The sequence below is a fragment of the Protopterus annectens genome, chromosome 1.part1 (genome assembly GCF_019279795.1).
Source record: "Protopterus annectens isolate FY-2018-M chromosome 1.part1, PAN1.0, whole genome shotgun sequence".
NCBI classification, from domain to species: Eukaryota; Metazoa; Chordata; order Ceratodontiformes; family Protopteridae; genus Protopterus; species Protopterus annectens.
This window is the reverse complement of record NC_056726.1, coordinates 982,780,926-982,798,130: the sequence shown is the minus strand read 5'-3', so window position 1 is coordinate 982,798,130 and position 17,205 is coordinate 982,780,926. Positions and strand designations below refer to the sequence as shown.

The following is a 17,205-nucleotide window of genomic DNA, read 5'->3' as shown; positions in this document are numbered from 1 at the left end:
CTTTTTAATTTAACTCTCAAGGACAACCAAGGAACATAGTCTGGCTAACAGCAGGCACAAGAAGGTGGGACAAATCAAACTCTGTACCCATGGACACAGGACACAGCTCATTAAACAGCGCACAGCTTTAGTCTTCGGGGGTAACCGCTTGTGACTATTTAACAACGTTTTGCCGTAGTATTTCACATGCCCAGTTAAAAGTAAAGATCATAAATGGCTCCCGAGCCAAACAGCGTACTCAGCACCAGAGAAAATATGAATTATTTTCCTTGAGTATTATGAATACAGGTTATATATTAATAATTATATTAATAACCTGAAGCAGAAGGAGTTTATAGGATATTTCACTGTATCAAATGAAAGCATACACAATGCCGGAATACGTTGACACTGAAGTTGGCATCTAACTAGCATTGCTATCCATATATTTACCTTTACTTATCTATTATGTATATAAATATGTATCTAAATCATAATTATGCACATACTTAAAATCGAGAGACTACAGCAAGACTGCTTTGCAGGAAATTAAGATCACAGCATGAAGAAATGTCAAACTGATAGTTGTGGCTAGAGTTTTCACTGTATGATACTTTAAACCTCCTGTTAATGGAGTCCCATGAAAAAGATACAAATAATTTTTATGGACATCAAGTGTTTCAGTTATATGGCTCCTGAATGTCCAGGAGTTGTTTTTTAACTCTTTATGGTTGCATTCAGACCACTGACTTCATTGGCCTGAATGCAATCCTAAAGACTTAAGAAGTTAAAGTCATGGCCATTCAGAAGCCATGTAGATGAAACACTAGATGTCCTTAATTCTGAGGTGGATTGTTGGGTAATAATACGAGTGAATGAGCGAAAATGCAAATCTCTGACTACACTAGCTTGAACAGCACAAGTTTTGGGATGGGGCTCAGAAGTAACGCTTACACTGGGTTAACCTGTTTGCTTGGCTTAAGTTCCAGAAGTATGTACTTGCGAGTTCAGGTCGTCAGTGGATTTACTGTAATAATGTGAATCTTCCGGAAAGGTAAAGGTTTGCTGAAAATAAAATTAATCCAGAGAAGGTCTGTTAATACACAAAACCAAATATCTGTACTGACTGTGATTAGAAACACCATTAAAGAAACTGCTGCCCCATCAGATTTTTCCAAGAAAAAAAATTATCTGGCTGATCAAACTGTAATGAATTATTCAATGTGTTACTACATACCAGTACAGGTAAGTATAATGAAAACATCGAACTTTAATGAATTATTCAATGTGTTACTACATACCAGTACAGGTAAGTACAATGAAAAGATCTTATTGTAATGAATTATTCAATGTGTTACTACATACCAGTGCAGGTAAGTACAATGAAAAGATCGAACTGTAATGAATTATTCAATGTGTTACTACATACCAGTGCAGGTAAGTACAATGCAAAGATCGAACTGTAATGAATTATTCAATGTGTTACTACATACCGGTGCAGGTAAGTACAATGAAAGGATCGAATTGTAATGAATTATTCCATGTGTTACTACTTACCAGTGCAAGTAAGTACAATGAAAAGATCAAACGGTAATGAATTATTCAATGTGTTATTAAATACCAGTAAAGGCAAGTACAATGAAAAAAAAACTGTAATGAATTATTCAATGTTTTACTACTTACTAGTACAGGTAAGTACAATGAAAGGATCGAATTGTAATGAATTATTCAATGTGTTACTACATACCAGTACAGGTAAGTACAATGAAAAGATCGAACTGTAATGAATTATTCAATGTGTTACTACATACCAGTACAGGTAAGTAAAAGGAAACGATCGAATTGTAACGAATTATTCAATGTGTTACTACATACCAGTACAGGTAAGTACAATGAAAGGACCGAACTATAAAGACTTATTCAATGTGTTACTACATACCAGTACAGGTAAGTACAATGAAAGGACCGAATTGTAACAAATTATTCAATGTGTTACTACATACCAGTGCAGGTAAGTACAATGAAAAGATCGAACTGTAATGAATTATTCAATGTGTTACTACATACCAGTACAGGTAAGTACAATGAAAAGATCGAACTGTAATGATTTATTCAATGTGTTAATACATACCAGTACAGGTACGTACAATGAAAGGACCGAACTGTAATGAATTATTCAATGTGTTACTACATATGGGTACAGGTAAGTACAATGAAAGGATCGAACTGTAATGAATTATTCAATGTGTTACTACATACCAGTACAGGTAAGTACAATGAAAAGATCGAACTGTAATGAATTATTCAATGTGTTACTACATACCAGTATAGGTAAGTATAATGAAAAGATCGAACTGTAATGATTTATTCAATGTGTTAATACATACCAGTACAGGTACGTACAATGAAAGGACCGAACTGTAATGAATTATTCAATGTGTTACTACATATGGGTACAGGTAAGTACAATGAAAGGATCGAACTGTAATGAATTATTCAATGTGTTACTACATACCAGTACAGGTAAGTACAATGAAAAGATCGAACTGTAATGAATTATTCAATGTGTTACTACATACCAGTATAGGTAAGTATAATGAAAAGATCGAACTGTAATGATTTATTCAATGTGTTAATACATACCAGTACAGGTACGTACAATGAAAGGACCGAACTGTAATGAATTATTCAATGTGTTACTACATATGGGTACAGGTAAGTACAATGAAAAGATCGAACTGTAATGAATTATTCAATGTGTTACTACATTCCAGTGCAGGTAAGTACAATGAAAGGATCGAACTGTAATGAATTATTCAATGTGTTACTACATACCAGTACAGGTAAGTACAATGAAAAGATCGAACTGTAATGAATTATTCAATGTGTTACTACATACCAGTGCAGGTAAGTACAATGAAAAGAACAAATTGTAATGAATTATTCAATGTGTTACTACATACCAGTGCAGGTACGTACAACGAAAAGATCGAATTGTAATGAATTATTCAATGTGTTACTACATACCAGTGCAGGTAAGTATAATGAAAAGATCGAATTGTAATGAATTATTCAATGTGTTACTACATACCAGTACAGGTAAGTATAATGAAAAGATCGAATTGTAATGAATTATTCAATGTGTTACTACATACCAGTGCAGGTAAGTACAATGAAAAGAACAAATTGTAATGAATTATTCAATGTGTTACTACATACCAGTGCAGGTAAGTACAATGAAAAGATCAAACTGTAATGAATTATTCAGTGTGTCACTACATACGAGTACAGGTAAGTACAATGAAAAGATCGAATTGTAATGAATTATTCAATGTGTTACTACATACCAGTACAGGTAAGTACAATGAAAAGATCGAACTGTAATGAATTATTCAGTGTGTTACTACATACGGGTACAGGTAAGTACAATGAAAAGATCGAACAGTAATGAATTATTCAATGTGTTACTACATACCGGTACAGGTAAGTACAATGAAAGGATCGAATTGTAATGAATTATTCAATGTGTTACTACATACCGGTACAGGTAAGTACAATGAAAGGATCGAATTGTAATGAATTATTCAATGTGTTACTACATACCAGTACAGGTACGTACAATGAAAAGATCGAACTGTAATGAATTATTCAATGTGTTACTACATACCAGTACAGGTAAGTACAATGAAAGGACCGAACTGTAATGAATTATTCAATGTGTTACTACATACCAGTGCAGGTAAGTACAATGAAAGGACTTGAATTGTAATGAATTATTCAATGTGTTACTACATACCAGTGCAGGTAAGTACAATGAAAAGATCGAACTGTAATAAATTATTCAATGTGTTACTACATACCAGTACAGGTAAGTACAATGAAAGGACCGAACTGTAATGAATTATTCAATGTGTTACTACATACCAGTGCAGGTAAGTACAATGAAAGGACTTGAATTGTAATGAATTATTCAATGTGTTACTACATACCAGTGCAGGTAAGTACAATGAAAAGATCGAACTGTAATGAATTATTCAATGTGTTACTACATACCAGTACAGGTAAGTACAATGAAAAGATCGAACTGTAATGAATTATTCAATGTGTTACTACATACCAGTGCAGGTAAGTACAATGAAAAGATCGAACTGTAATGAATTATTCAATGTGTTACTACATACCAGTACAGGTAAGTACAATGAAAGGATCGAATTGTAATTAATTATTCAATGTGTTACTACATACCAGTGCAGGTAAGTACAATGAAAAGATCGAACTGTAATGAATTATTCAATGCGTTACTAGTTAGTATTGCAGTTAATACCTCATTGCATTACTAACTAGTTACACATGTAAAAATAAGATTGTACATAGGGGGTATGTTAAATCTAATGAGAGTGCATCATAATGGAGCCTACATCTGTGGAGAATTAGGAACAGAAGGTGGTCTGAAACATGAAGCTGACTGATTCACATAGGGAAGCCACTATTTTTTTATTTGATTTTATGCTCATAATGAGTTGGTTCCACGGTTTGTGGCATAAGGTGATGTATGCATGTTCAATGGATGACAGTCTATCATCTCTACAGTACTGCGGCAATGTCTGAACTAACGTTTTATGAAAAGTGACAGCTCAATTAGTTGTGTGAAGCATAGTCTGTCTTGGATGACAATCAATTTAGGATTATCCTACAATTATGAATTATTGTTATCACTTGATTATTACTGAACTGCAAGTCAAAGGGCCAATCAGCACAGACCCAAGGATGTAAAGGACTAAGAGATACAAATAAACATCCGTATTTATAAAAATATTAAAATAAAAAAATGTTTATATGGTTTCACACTGATTTGAAGGTCACAGCTACACAAACAGCATTGCTACTGACAGCAATGGTCTATATACTGCAGTCACAAACAGAATAACAGTTATTTAATGTCAGTAACAAACTGACATTGTTCAGGGTTATATTTGGATAAAAAATAGTTAAAGCTTTGAGAGTATGAACTACCTGCTGACAGTTGTCACGTAGCTAATGCATTTCTCAAGACAAACTGTAGGGTTCAGGTGAAAACTATACGGGGAGGAAATCCTCCTTATTTATGTTACATGCAGATAACTGTACTTTTTACTATTCCTAGAACATATAAAGCATTTATTTATGTATTAGTCTTTTTTGTGTTACTTCTTTAAAGGTGAAGACACATAACCTTTTCATTTTGTATTTAAACCAGGTGTTTTAAATCAGCTATTTTTCTGAAGACGCCTATATTGGTGAAAGTCTAGTACTACCAAGCCTTAACAAATTTCCTGCTGTTTAAGACTCAAGTGTCGTGGTGCTGATTTACTTTAGGTTTTGTTTTATTTTACTTGATTTCTTAGTACACAGGCTTTATCTACATCACAGAATTATTTTATATTTGAGGAAATCTTCAGGTGGCAGAAGGTGTGAAATTCTTCTCCTAGTTGTCAATTGAAAAAAAAAAAAAACACAACTTGGCGCAGTGGTTAGCACTGTTGCCTTACAGCAAGAGGTTCTCCGGTTTGATTCTCGGCTGAGGTGTCTTGTGTGTGCAGTCTGCATGTCTTCCCTGCATTCATGTGGGGTTTCTCTGGGTCCTCCAGTTTCTTCCCACATTCCAAAGATATGCATCTGGAGCATTTCTTCCTGGGCCTCCACTGAAAATGGGCTCTGTCCCAGTTGGACCTTTCATGGAAAACAAATGTTAAATAAATAAATTACATATATATATATATATATATATATATATATATATATATATATCTATATATATATATATATATATATATATATATATATATATATATATATATATATATATATATATATACACACACATATACACATATACACACACACACACACACAATATATAAGTGTCCTCTTCAGAAGCTGAAAGTTTAAAACCTTCACACTTCTAATGTCTGTGACCAGAAGACTGATGTTTTGAAACTTCAAACATTCTGAATGAAGATCGCTGTACAGCGTGGAATAGTAACGTTACCATTTTTCTCAATATAGTGTGATCTCAGTTGGTATATTTATTTAGCAGGGGTGTGGGGGCACAGGAGGGTCTGCCCCCTGCAAAAACTTAAAAAAAAATCAAAACTCTGAACTTCTGGTCTCGGTCACTTGAAGTTCAAAGGTTTGAAGCTTCAAGATTTAGAAGTAGATCCACATACAGTATCTCTCCATCTCTCTCTCTCTCTCTATATATATCTAAATAAATGTGTGAATATATATATATATATATATATGTATATATATATATAATATATATTCACACATTTGATACAGACGAATATAAATATAATGTTGAAACAACCAAAGTGAAACTGCTGCATCATCTGTGACAGAAGTGCCTCCTAAAATGATGGGATTTCCAGTATACGCTGTTTTTATATATGCGAGGGAATATTTTGCATCAGATTCTGGTTTAAAGAAATGAAAATATATTACAAGACAAGTACTCTTGTTATGTGAAAGATTTTGATGGCAGTATGTTCAGCAATTTTGCAGGTGGAGGGTATGACCCATATTAACAGTCAAGGACAAGGCCAACCTTTTCATCCTGGTGCAGAAGTCAACATCCTTGCACACATCATGCTATCGAGGGGGGCAGAACTATAACCGCTTTACCAAATGCTGAAGAAATTATAAAAGCCCTGATGCAAACTAACTGTGGCAGAAACAAGTTGTGCCGTAACAGCGTTGCTGCTGTACATTACAGCATTAATGCAAAAGGTGCACATTTAGCATCAGTGTTCCAACAGCTGGCTTGTTTACTGCTCGTTTCACTTGTTCACATCCTTAGAATGTTGCAGCTGCCTTTCCTCCTATATCAAGTACCACCACAAGAGCTTATATCCTAGGTAGGTGTCCCCCAAAATGTCCTTTCACCCTCCTCTTGGAAAAGGTGAGTTGTCATTGCCTCATCATTTCCTTCATGCCCCGCCCACATTCTTACATCCTCCAATGCCTAAGCAGCTAATTAAACACAGGTCATAGGTTCATACTAGGCTATCTGCCCTAGGGCATTTATAAGCCTAGCCATACTGTGTTTGGCTTTCGCCACCCATTTTAAATTAATTTTGCTATGCCCTTCTTCGAGGTTAGTATACTGTGCCTCTGTCTAACAGTGACACAGAAGTGATACCCGGGGTAAACCTACGATCTCCCATCCACTCATCAAGATTCCTCTTGAAGAGACTCAATGAGGGACTCTGCCTAACCTGGACTGGGATTTTATTCCAGAGTGAAGGGAGCCTCTGGGTTATGAATCTGTCCCTCCAGCATGTCCTATTTATTTCAGTGCTGAGGTTCAAGTCTCTCGAGCGCGTAGCTTGATGGGATTTGGATTTTCTGAGGTGAAGCATGTCCATTAATTCCGGCTTGGACATGGCTTTATACGTCGGCCTCTGAGCAGGCAGTATGCCACTGAGTAGAGCTTGAGTTTCTTTAACCGGGCAGCATATGGCATCTGTTTGAGCCCTATGATCCTCTTGGTGAGGTACTTTTGGGGTCTTTCCAATTGCTGCAGGTGTCTGGTAAGGTACATCCCGAAAGGGGCATTGTACTCAATTATGGGCCTGATGAGGGATGAGTAAAGATGCACGATGACCTCCCCTGATCTAGATGTGAATCCCTTCATGATTAGGTGGGCTATATAAAATGTTTTTCTAACCACTTTGGCCACGTGGTTGTCAAATGAGAGACTGCTATCAACTTGGGTCCCCAGGTCCCTAATTACTTCTTCTGTACTTAATGGATTACCAACTATGTGGCAATTTGTGGGCACTTTGCCAAAGGGGATGACTATACACTTTTTGGCGTTTAGCTTGAGGCCATGGCTCTGGTACCAGTTGTCTGTTTCTATGAGGCCCTTTTGGAGGATGCTTGTGTCAGCTAGAAAGTCGATTATGGCACCCAGTTTGCAGTCATCTGCAAACTTAGTCAGCCACAGTCCTTCCATGATGGCCTGTACCTCCGAGAAATATATACAGAACAAGAGAGGTCCCAGGACTGGGCCTTGTGGGATGCCACTTTCTAACTGGTTTGGAGTATGACATGGCTCCAGCAATTCTAACCATGTGGGTTCTGTCCTTGTGCCAGTTTGCAACCCATCTAGTGACATAGGGGTTTATATTTAATCTGGTGAGCTTATCTATAATGCCCGAGTGGGGTATTGTATCAAAGGCTTTTGCGAGGTCCAGGTAGGCTGTGTGGACCACCTTCCCCTCATCAATGGCCTTGGTGACTGTTTCAAAGAAATCAACCAGGTTTAATAGGCAGGATCTGCCCTTAAAGCTGAACTGAGTAGGATTCAGTGTCTGTAGGTCCCAAATATTTTTATTTATGAGGTCCATGATGATCCTTTCCATAGCTTTGCAGACTAAGCTAGTCAGGCTTATGGGGCGATAGTTTCCAGGATCCGTTGAGTCACCACCTTTGTGGAGAGGGACCACTGTTGCTGTATGCCACTCTTTGGGTACATATCCTGTAGTAAGGCTAAGACTGAACAGTAGTTTTATGTTTGGGTTTAGCTCTTCTTGGAGTTCATGTACGACACAGCCCGGGACACCGTCTGGTCCCATTGATGCTGTGTTTTTTGCTTTGGAGAGGGCAGCTCTCACCTGAGCATCTGAGATGTCAGAAGGGCAGCACTCTGCTAGGATAAATAATTTGCCCTTTTGGTGGGGGGGGGGGGGGGGGAGAGAAGTTTGCGCTGAACCTGTCAGCTAGGATGTTGGCAATGTCTGTGGGTTCGGTGTATTTTTTGTCACTTTGGACTAATTCTGAGCATATCTGGGAATTCCCACCCAAGTTCCTAACATAACTAAAGAAAGCCTTGTGATTATCCTTGGTGTCCTGTGCAATTTTTCTCTCAAAGCTGGCCTTAGACGATTTTATGAGTGCCCGTAGTTTTTTGCTAATACTGATCAGAGATGCTTTCCCTTTTTGGGATTTTGCTCTAGCTTCCTCTTCTATTGTATAGTTTGTTTATGGCTGGGGTCCACCAGACAGGACGTCTGCATTTGGAGGATTGGGTCTTGGTTTTATTTGGGACTGCATGATCCATGCATTCCTGAAGGTGTTCATAGAATGCGCTTATAAAGGATTCTGCGGTCTGGGCCATATTTTCCACAGGCCCGGGGGCTTTGAGGGATTCCACCTCGGTTTTGAGGAGTGTGAAATTTGCTTTAGAGAAGTTTTTCACTGTGGTTTTCAGGGCAGGGGGTGGAGTCGGGATGTGAATATCCAGTGAGATTAGTTTATGGTCTGATCTTACCAGTGAGGGATACACTTCTGGTCTGGAGCATAGAGCCCCCATGTTGGTGATGATCAGGTCCAGTATGCTTTCCCCTCTTGTGGGAGTGGTAACAAGTTGTTCCATAGCATTTGAGTTTATAAATTCTAGGAACCTTTGGGCTAGCGTGTTGGAGCTAGAGTAATGCTCCCAGTCTATCTTTGGGTAGTTGAAGTCGCACAATATAATGGTGTTTGGAGAGACCTTCATATTTTCCAGTGTTCTCAGGAAGGTCGAGTGGGGTTTCTGGGTTTGGGAGGGTGGTCTGTAGCAGGCTATAAACTGGAAGGCAGTTTTACCCACTGTTTGTTGCACATGGATAGTCTCTGATGCTTCGTGCTGTGCCACCAACCTGGAGGTGTGGGTATCTTTGACGAATATTGATACTCCCCCCGCTCCTTTTTTGGTACGGTCCAAGTTTTGGGGCCGAAAAGCATGGTATGAGGTATAACCTAGTAGTGCTGGGGTGCTCTCTGGAGCCTTGAACCAGGTTTCTGTTACTGTACAGACATCGATGTTCTCCATGCTAAGGAGAGTTTCGAGTGCGTGCATCTTGAGGTTTAGACTTCTAGCATTGAGTAGCATTACTCAGTTTCTTATCCCTTGGGATACCTATGGAGGTGGGTTTGTCTTTTGAGCCTTGCCTAAAAAAGGCATTATGGGGGTAGGAAGAGCCTTTGCCAATATCCGAAAGCCCAGGGGTGACAGGTGCAAACCGTCCCTAGCGAAGCATCGTGGCTTGTCGAGCATGTCATCCCAGGCTGACAGGCATTAGATCCCCTTTGAATGACACCAATACTTAAGCCAATTGTTGAAATTGATCATCTTGTCTTCATATTGTGGCATAATTCTTGGTGAGGGTAAGATGCTACTCAAGGTCAGGGTCATACCGGCCTGGGCTACATGCTCAGAGAGCTCCTCTATGTCTCTTTTCATGTAGTCCAGGGAGGTACGTCTCAGGTCATTCACACCAGCATGGACAATGACTGAGTCATATTTGTACTTACCTTGGAGTGAGCTGAGTGCTTGTGTTATGTGGTGGATCCTAGCGCCCGACAGGCAGCTCACCGTGACCTTCTCGTTGTTCAGCCTGGTGAGCGGGACGTCAGTGTGCCTGACGATAGAGTCACCTATTACAAGTGTATCAGGTGTGTTGTTTAGCCTTAAGAGCTGTGACTGTTCGGCACACTGGCTTTGTGAGCTATGTGTTGCACTTGTTTTATTTTGGGGTAGCGGTTGCTTGGGTGTCTGCTTTGGAGGTCTCTGCTGCTTAGGCAGATTTTTATTTAGAGCCTCCGAGTATGTTTTGTGTGTTTATGTGTTTGGTTTGCTGTCGTGGTAGGTCTATGTGAGACTGGAATTGTAGTGAGTGTGGTTTCCTTCTCCTCCTGACTGGTTTTGCCAGTACTGAGTTGAGAGAGCTTAGCCTCCAGTATGGCTATATGGTTGCAGCTCTCACATGTGTTGGAATTTGTTGAGAGGAGGAGAGGGTTGTCTGTGTACATGAGGCAGTTGTAACATTGCCTCAAGATTCCCAGATTCACCAGTTGGACCGGAGAGGAGATTGACAACTGACCTTTGGACATGCTAGAATAGTATTGGGAATTCCTTTATAATTGAAAAAAAAGGGCCAATGGGGAACGAGGTACAGAAGGGGAGTTTGTGAGGGTGCAGTGCTTTTAATATTTTAGTGCTGACTTATATAATTGCTTTAGTGAGCAAGTGCCAGGTAACCTAAATGCAATGTGTTTCAGGTAACTTAAATGCAAAAACGACAAACAGTAACTTTCTTTCAAGTGAAAAGTACAGTTTTGTACCTACCATAAATGTAGATGTCCGAACTGGATAGCATCTGCAGTCATAACAGCTGGGTTGTCCTGTCGTCAGGCAGCCCTTCAGTCGGCCGGATTCCAAAGTCCGGGTCCGGCTTCGGCTGATGTCGCACTTCACCCGACGTCATCTCTGTTGGTCTTCGGGTATAAAGGCATCAGCCGACGCCATTTTCCTCAGTGTTTCTTGCCCCAGATGCCAGAAGCCCTCTTGAAGGCTGAAAATTTGGATAGATGCCAATGTTTCCAAAAGGATAGAGGTAAACACAAAAATAAGCATGTATGTACATATACACAAACAAATACACCATAAAAGACTCCCCCCCATCAGCTAGCTATTAGGAGGGTAAACACCCTAGGAGTACCTCAGAGGGGAAGGAGGGAGGGTAATCCTGACTGCAGATGCTATCCAGTTCGGACATCTACATTTATGGTAGGTACAAAACTGTACTATGTCCTTCATGGATGCATCTGCAGTCATAACAGCTGGGTAGAATACCATAGCCAACTAGGGGGAGGAGGATAAAAGTAGATTATGGTGTGTTTAGGATCCCTTGCAGTACAGCAGTGGCAAACCCTGCTCGGGATCTGGAATATAGAGGCAAATTATAATGCTTGGCAAATGTATGCACGGAGGTCCAAGTAGCCGCCTCAATAATGTCTTTGGTAGCCACTCCTCGTAAGAAGGCTGTGGTAGTGGCTGTTGCCCTTGTAGAATGAGGCCTTATGTTCTGTGGAATTGGTTTTCCATGGAAGGAGTAACAGAATCGTATGCAATTTCCTATCCATTTGGAGATTGTCTGTTTGGAGATAGCTTTTCCTTCCCTTCCTGTTGCATAGGCTACAAAAAGTTGGTCAGTCTTTCTGCTGCTTTTGGTTCTGTCCAAGTAGTAGCGTAGCTGTCTATGCACATCCAAGGTGTGCAGAATTCTTTCCCCTCTGTTTTGTGGGTTGGGAAAGAAGGTAGGTAAGTGGATTGCCTGGTTTAGAGACACTCTGGATACCACCTTAGGCATAAAGGTTGGATTAGTCCTCATGGACACCCTATCTTGGTGGAAGATTAGGAAGGGTTGCACTGCCATTAAGGCCTGTAGTTCTGAAACCCTCCTTGCTGAAGTGATTGCCAGTAGGAAAGCAGTTTTCCATGACAGGTGTTGTAGGTCTGCTGTTGCTGCTGGTTCAAAGGGTGAGAGTGTCAACTTTTCTAGTACGAAATTTAAGTCCCAAGCTGGTAATGGTGGTTTCCTTGGAGGCTTTACATTCTTGATTCCCCTGAGGAACTGCCTGAGCAACGGGTGTGAGAAGACAGGTGGATCAAAGCTGTATTCTGCTGAAATAGCTTATGCATGTATCTTGATGGAGGAGTAGGACAGGCCTGAATGGAGAAGTTCGGCCAGATACTCCAGAATGTTAGGCATATCTATGTTTGACACATCTTTTCCTCTTTCAGAACTCCAAATGACAAACCTTTTCCATTTTCCAGCGTAGTTCCTTCTTGTTGAAGGTCTGCGTGCTTCAAGAATAATGTCCTTAACTCTTTGGGAAAGTTCTTGATTAGCTGCTGCTATGTGATGTTCCATGCAGTCAGTTGTAACGTTTTTAGGTTTGGATGTATGGTGCTGTAGTTGTTCTGAGTTAGCATCAAAGGCATCAGGGGTATTGGCCACATATTGTTCCGAGACAGGCTCCTCAGTAGTGGGTACCAGTGTTGTCTTGGCCAGTTTGGAGCTATCAGGATTATCCTTGGATGTTCTTCCTTGATTTTTAGTAGTACTTTGTGTATCAAGGGAAGAGGTGGGAATGCATATGCTGTTAGGCCTTTCCAGCTGAAGGAGAGCGAATCCACTTTCCATGCTAGTGGGTGGAATGTCCTTGTGCAGAATTTTTTGAGTTGGTGATTGTGAGGTGATGCGAACAGATCTATCTGAGGCATTCCCCATTTCTTTGAAATGGTCCTGAAGATGTCCGGGTGCAGGTGCCATTCGTGGGCATCTGATGTGGTTCTGCTTAATATGTCTGCTAGAGTGTTTTCTTTTCCTGGTACAAATATTGCCTGTAGCTGGATGTTGTAGCTGAGTGCCAGGGTCCACAGGTCCAAAGTCATTCTGCATAGGGGGTATGAATGAGTGCCTCCCTGTTTGTTGATGTACCACATGACTGTGGTGTTGTCTGTCCTTATCATCAGCTGGCCCTCTTTGAGAAATGGTCTGAACTTTTGGATTGCCAGTTTTACAGCCAGCATTTCTTTTAGGTTGATGTGCAGGTGAAGTTGATCCTGAGCCCACAATCCTTGTACGCATTTGTCCAGCATATGGGCCCCCCATCCTCGGTCTGAAGCGTCTGTTGTAATGCTCTGGCTTGCTTGACATCTGCGAAAGGGAAGGCCTGGGTTGGACTGGCATGCCTGAGCCCACCATAGGAACTCCTGTTTTAAGCATGGAATTAGTGGGATTTCTGTCTCTAGGCTGTGTCTGTGTTGGGACCATAAATTCCTTAGGTACCACTGTAGTTTTCTCATATGTAGTCTGGCAAATGGGACCAGGATTATGCATGATGCCATGAAGCCCAAGGCCTGCAGTACCTTTCTTGCTGTTAACTTGTTCCGCTTTGTTAGTGCCAAAAAGTAAAGAGGGAGTTCTTTTTGTTTTTCTGTAGTTAGGAATGCCATTTGTCTTACTGTGTCCAATTCCGCTCCCAAGAATGTCCTTGTTTGGGATGGTATCAGCCTTGACTTTTGTAAATTGACTGTGTATCCCAGTGCTTGTAGCAAGTAAATGACCCTTTGTAAATCTGTTGTCAACTTGCTTTTGTTGTCCCCTTGTAGCAGGCAGTCGTCCAGGTATGGGTAAATTTGAATTCCCTGTAGTCTGCAATAGGCGATTACTGATGCCAGGCATTTTGTGAATACTCTGGGCGCAGTAGATAAGCCAAAAGGCAATGCTGAGAATTGATAGTGCTCTGATCCTGCAAGAAATCTGAGGTATCTTCTGCAGATTGGTCGAATGGGGACGTGCAGGTATGCCTCCTTGAGATCTAGAGTTACCAGCCAACACTCCTTGCCCAGCATGGGAAGAAGTTGCTGTAGGGTCAGCATTTTGAATTTTGGGACAATGATGTATGTATTTAAGGTAGACAGGTCGAGAATTGGTCTCCAACTGTTTTCCTTTCTTGGAACTAGGAATAGTCTGGAGTAGAACCCCTTTCCTTGCTCTGCTGTTGGCACTTTTTCCACAGCTCTCATGTTTGCTAACTCCATTATCTGTTGTAAAGCCTCTGTTTTTTGATTTGGAGGTAGATTTGGCATTCCTCTTTTGACTGGTATAGTGTGGAAGTGGAATCGGTAACCTTGATCTATAATTTGTAAAATCCACTTGTCTTTTGTTATGTGGTGCCAGTTCTTTGAAAATAAGGTTAACCTTCCGCCTAGTGGAGCTGCTATTTGTTCCCTGGTAGGCGGATTTAGGATTAAGTCACTGTGGCTGTGTTGATGTAGTGGCAGTGGCTGTGTCTGTGCCTCTGTTGTTACCTTGCCACTGTCGTCCTCTGTAGGCACCTCCTCTGGGATGGTTTCTGCCTCTGGAACGTCTATTCCTGCCCCTTTGAAATCTTGTGGAGTCAGGAAAGGACCAATTTTTGGCAGGCCAGTTCCTGCTAAACCTTGGGGGTTGAACCTGCAGGAAATCTTTAACAGTTTGAACTGATTTTGCCTTTTCTTCCATTTTCTTCATAACCTGCTGGGCAGGAGCACCAAACAAACTTGTCTTATCCATAGGAGCATCTAACAACTTAGCTTTAACATGATCCGGTAGAGCTTGCTCCTTGAGCCATGCATGCCTTCTTATCACTGTGCCAGTCATGGCTGATCTAAATGAAGCCTCCAGTGCATCATAGCCACATTTTAAGGAATGGTTACTAACCTGTTGTATGTTATTTACCATTTCTAATACATATTTCTTGTCAAGAGATTCATCAGTGGTTAGTTTTTTAGTTAACTGATCAAGCATAAACTCTTGGTATTGTATCATGTGAAACTGACAGTTTAAAGCTCTAGCTGAGAGAGTAGCTGAAGTGTAAACCTTTTTACCCCATCTGTCTAATGACCTTGCTTCCCTTTCAGAAGGAGTAGGGTTTTTAGCTATGGTCGCGGCTACTGCCTTGGGACCCTGGGATATAGTTTCGGGGTCTGCACGTGGGGCCTTGTAAAGGTGGTGATGAGTATCTGGCACCCTGTAAAATCTGTCTGGTTTGGCAGGGGCTGGGGGTAATGAATCTGGAGCAGAGCAGACATCATTAAAAGCATCATCTACCACAGAGAGAACAGGAGGTATAGCTAAGGGCCTGTGCTGTGGAAGGTGCAGAAAGGTTCTAAGTCTTTTTCTGGAATCTGAAAAATCTTGTTGCTGCCATTGGAACTGCTCTCGCATGGCATGTAAGGTCTCCCCAAAGGAGAATTCTTCTGGAGGGGAAGCAGCTGGAATGGATTCTTCAGCATCAGAATCTTCAAAATTGGAGAAAGGGGCCTCTGGCTGGTCAGTAATGTCTGATTCATCAGCAGAATCATCAGAGGACACTGGCTCAGGGGGCTCTGCCCTAGGCCTCTTATCTGGAGGCTGAGAGGCCCTGTCTGGGTGAGATTGTGATCCTCTAATTAAAGAAATTAAATCTTCTGCCAAAGTAAGCATTTGAGAACTAGAAGAGGGCCTGGTTGAGGGTGGTTTAACAGGCACTGATTTGGTAGTCTTGGCTGCTTTAGCCCTGGCGAAGGCCTTAATGGACATGGCTGCTGGAGGCCTAGCAGCACCACGTGCTGGGGTAGAGACATCTAAGGGAATGGTGTCTGATAAGTCAGTGGGAACCACCGTAGTGGATAAAATTTCAGAGGCCGTTTCAAGAGTTGTAGCAGGGGCCTCAGCTGTAGAAAGAGATTCGGCTGTACCTAGATCAGTTTTCTCGGTTTCGGCCGAAACCGAGACACTCGCGGTTTGCTTAAGCGTGGTTTCGGCCGAAACCGCGGACCGCGAGTGTCGGTCTTTATCTTTGCGTTTTTTGGCAGAAAGTGTAGTCGGAGGTTCCGACGACATAATGTAAGCAAAGTCAGAACTGAAAAACTGTTCTGCAAACTCCGACCGACGCCTAAGCGTTCGTCGGTTGAAAGAAGCACAGGCCGAACAGGCTGCTACGTCGTGGGCTGGGCCTAAACAAGGCAGACAGTAAGAATGGAAATCTTTATGAGGTATTTGTTTCCCACAGGTTAAACAATTATTAACTTTTTCTGACATCGGCTGAGGCAAGAAATGGTCCCCAACGGGGTACTTAGCTTTAGAAGTCTTCGAAGTAGTATTCGGTAGAAGTAATCTCTGGATCCGACCGACCGGCACTTGCGAACAGCTTCTGCTTCGGGCGCCACGCGGCAAGAAAGACTGGGGAAAATGGCGTCGGCTGATGCCTTTATACCCGAAGACCAACAGAGATGACGTCGGGTGAAGTGCGACATCAGCCGAAGCCGGACCCGGACTTTGGAATCCGGCCGACTGAAGGGCTGCCTGACGACAGGACAACCCAGCTGTTATGACTGCAGATGCATCCATGAAGGACATCAAGGAAATAAGTACAGTAAGCAATGCATATTTCACTGGGGATCCACAGAAGCACTGAAAAGCCGCGTTTTAAGTGGAATTAGTGTTTCAGGGTAATAAGAAGCAAACAAGCAAGCAGCATACAAATAAAGCTAGATTCAGCAGGCCTGGATCTAGTCTATGCTACAGCAAACAAGCTGTACCAATTTCAGTAAGAAACAGTTCAAATATGCAGGCACTCTAAGCCTTTAACCAGAAATTCCCAGCTCAGAAGGGCAGAGTCCAGCCTCTCCTCCCACAAGAGTGCAGACCACGAACCTTCTTAATGTAAAATAACTGGCCTGAAACCCAAGTGCTTAAACCAGAACTAATACACTTTTAGAATAACAGACACTGAGCCCTCAATCAGCAGTTCACAACTTAGAAGGATGTAAGCTACCTGTCCTGCCACCACAGTGCAGGCCACAAACCTTCCTAATGTAAAACAACT

General features: G+C 41.3%; 1 protein-coding gene across 3 annotated transcripts in view; it reads right to left on the bottom strand.

The window, feature by feature from the left end:
- LOC122808426 (zinc finger protein 585B-like) overlaps window positions 1-17,205 on the bottom strand; it is a 281,651-nt gene that overhangs the window by 109,273 nt on the left and 155,173 nt on the right. The gene's annotated exons all lie outside the window — the stretch shown is intronic.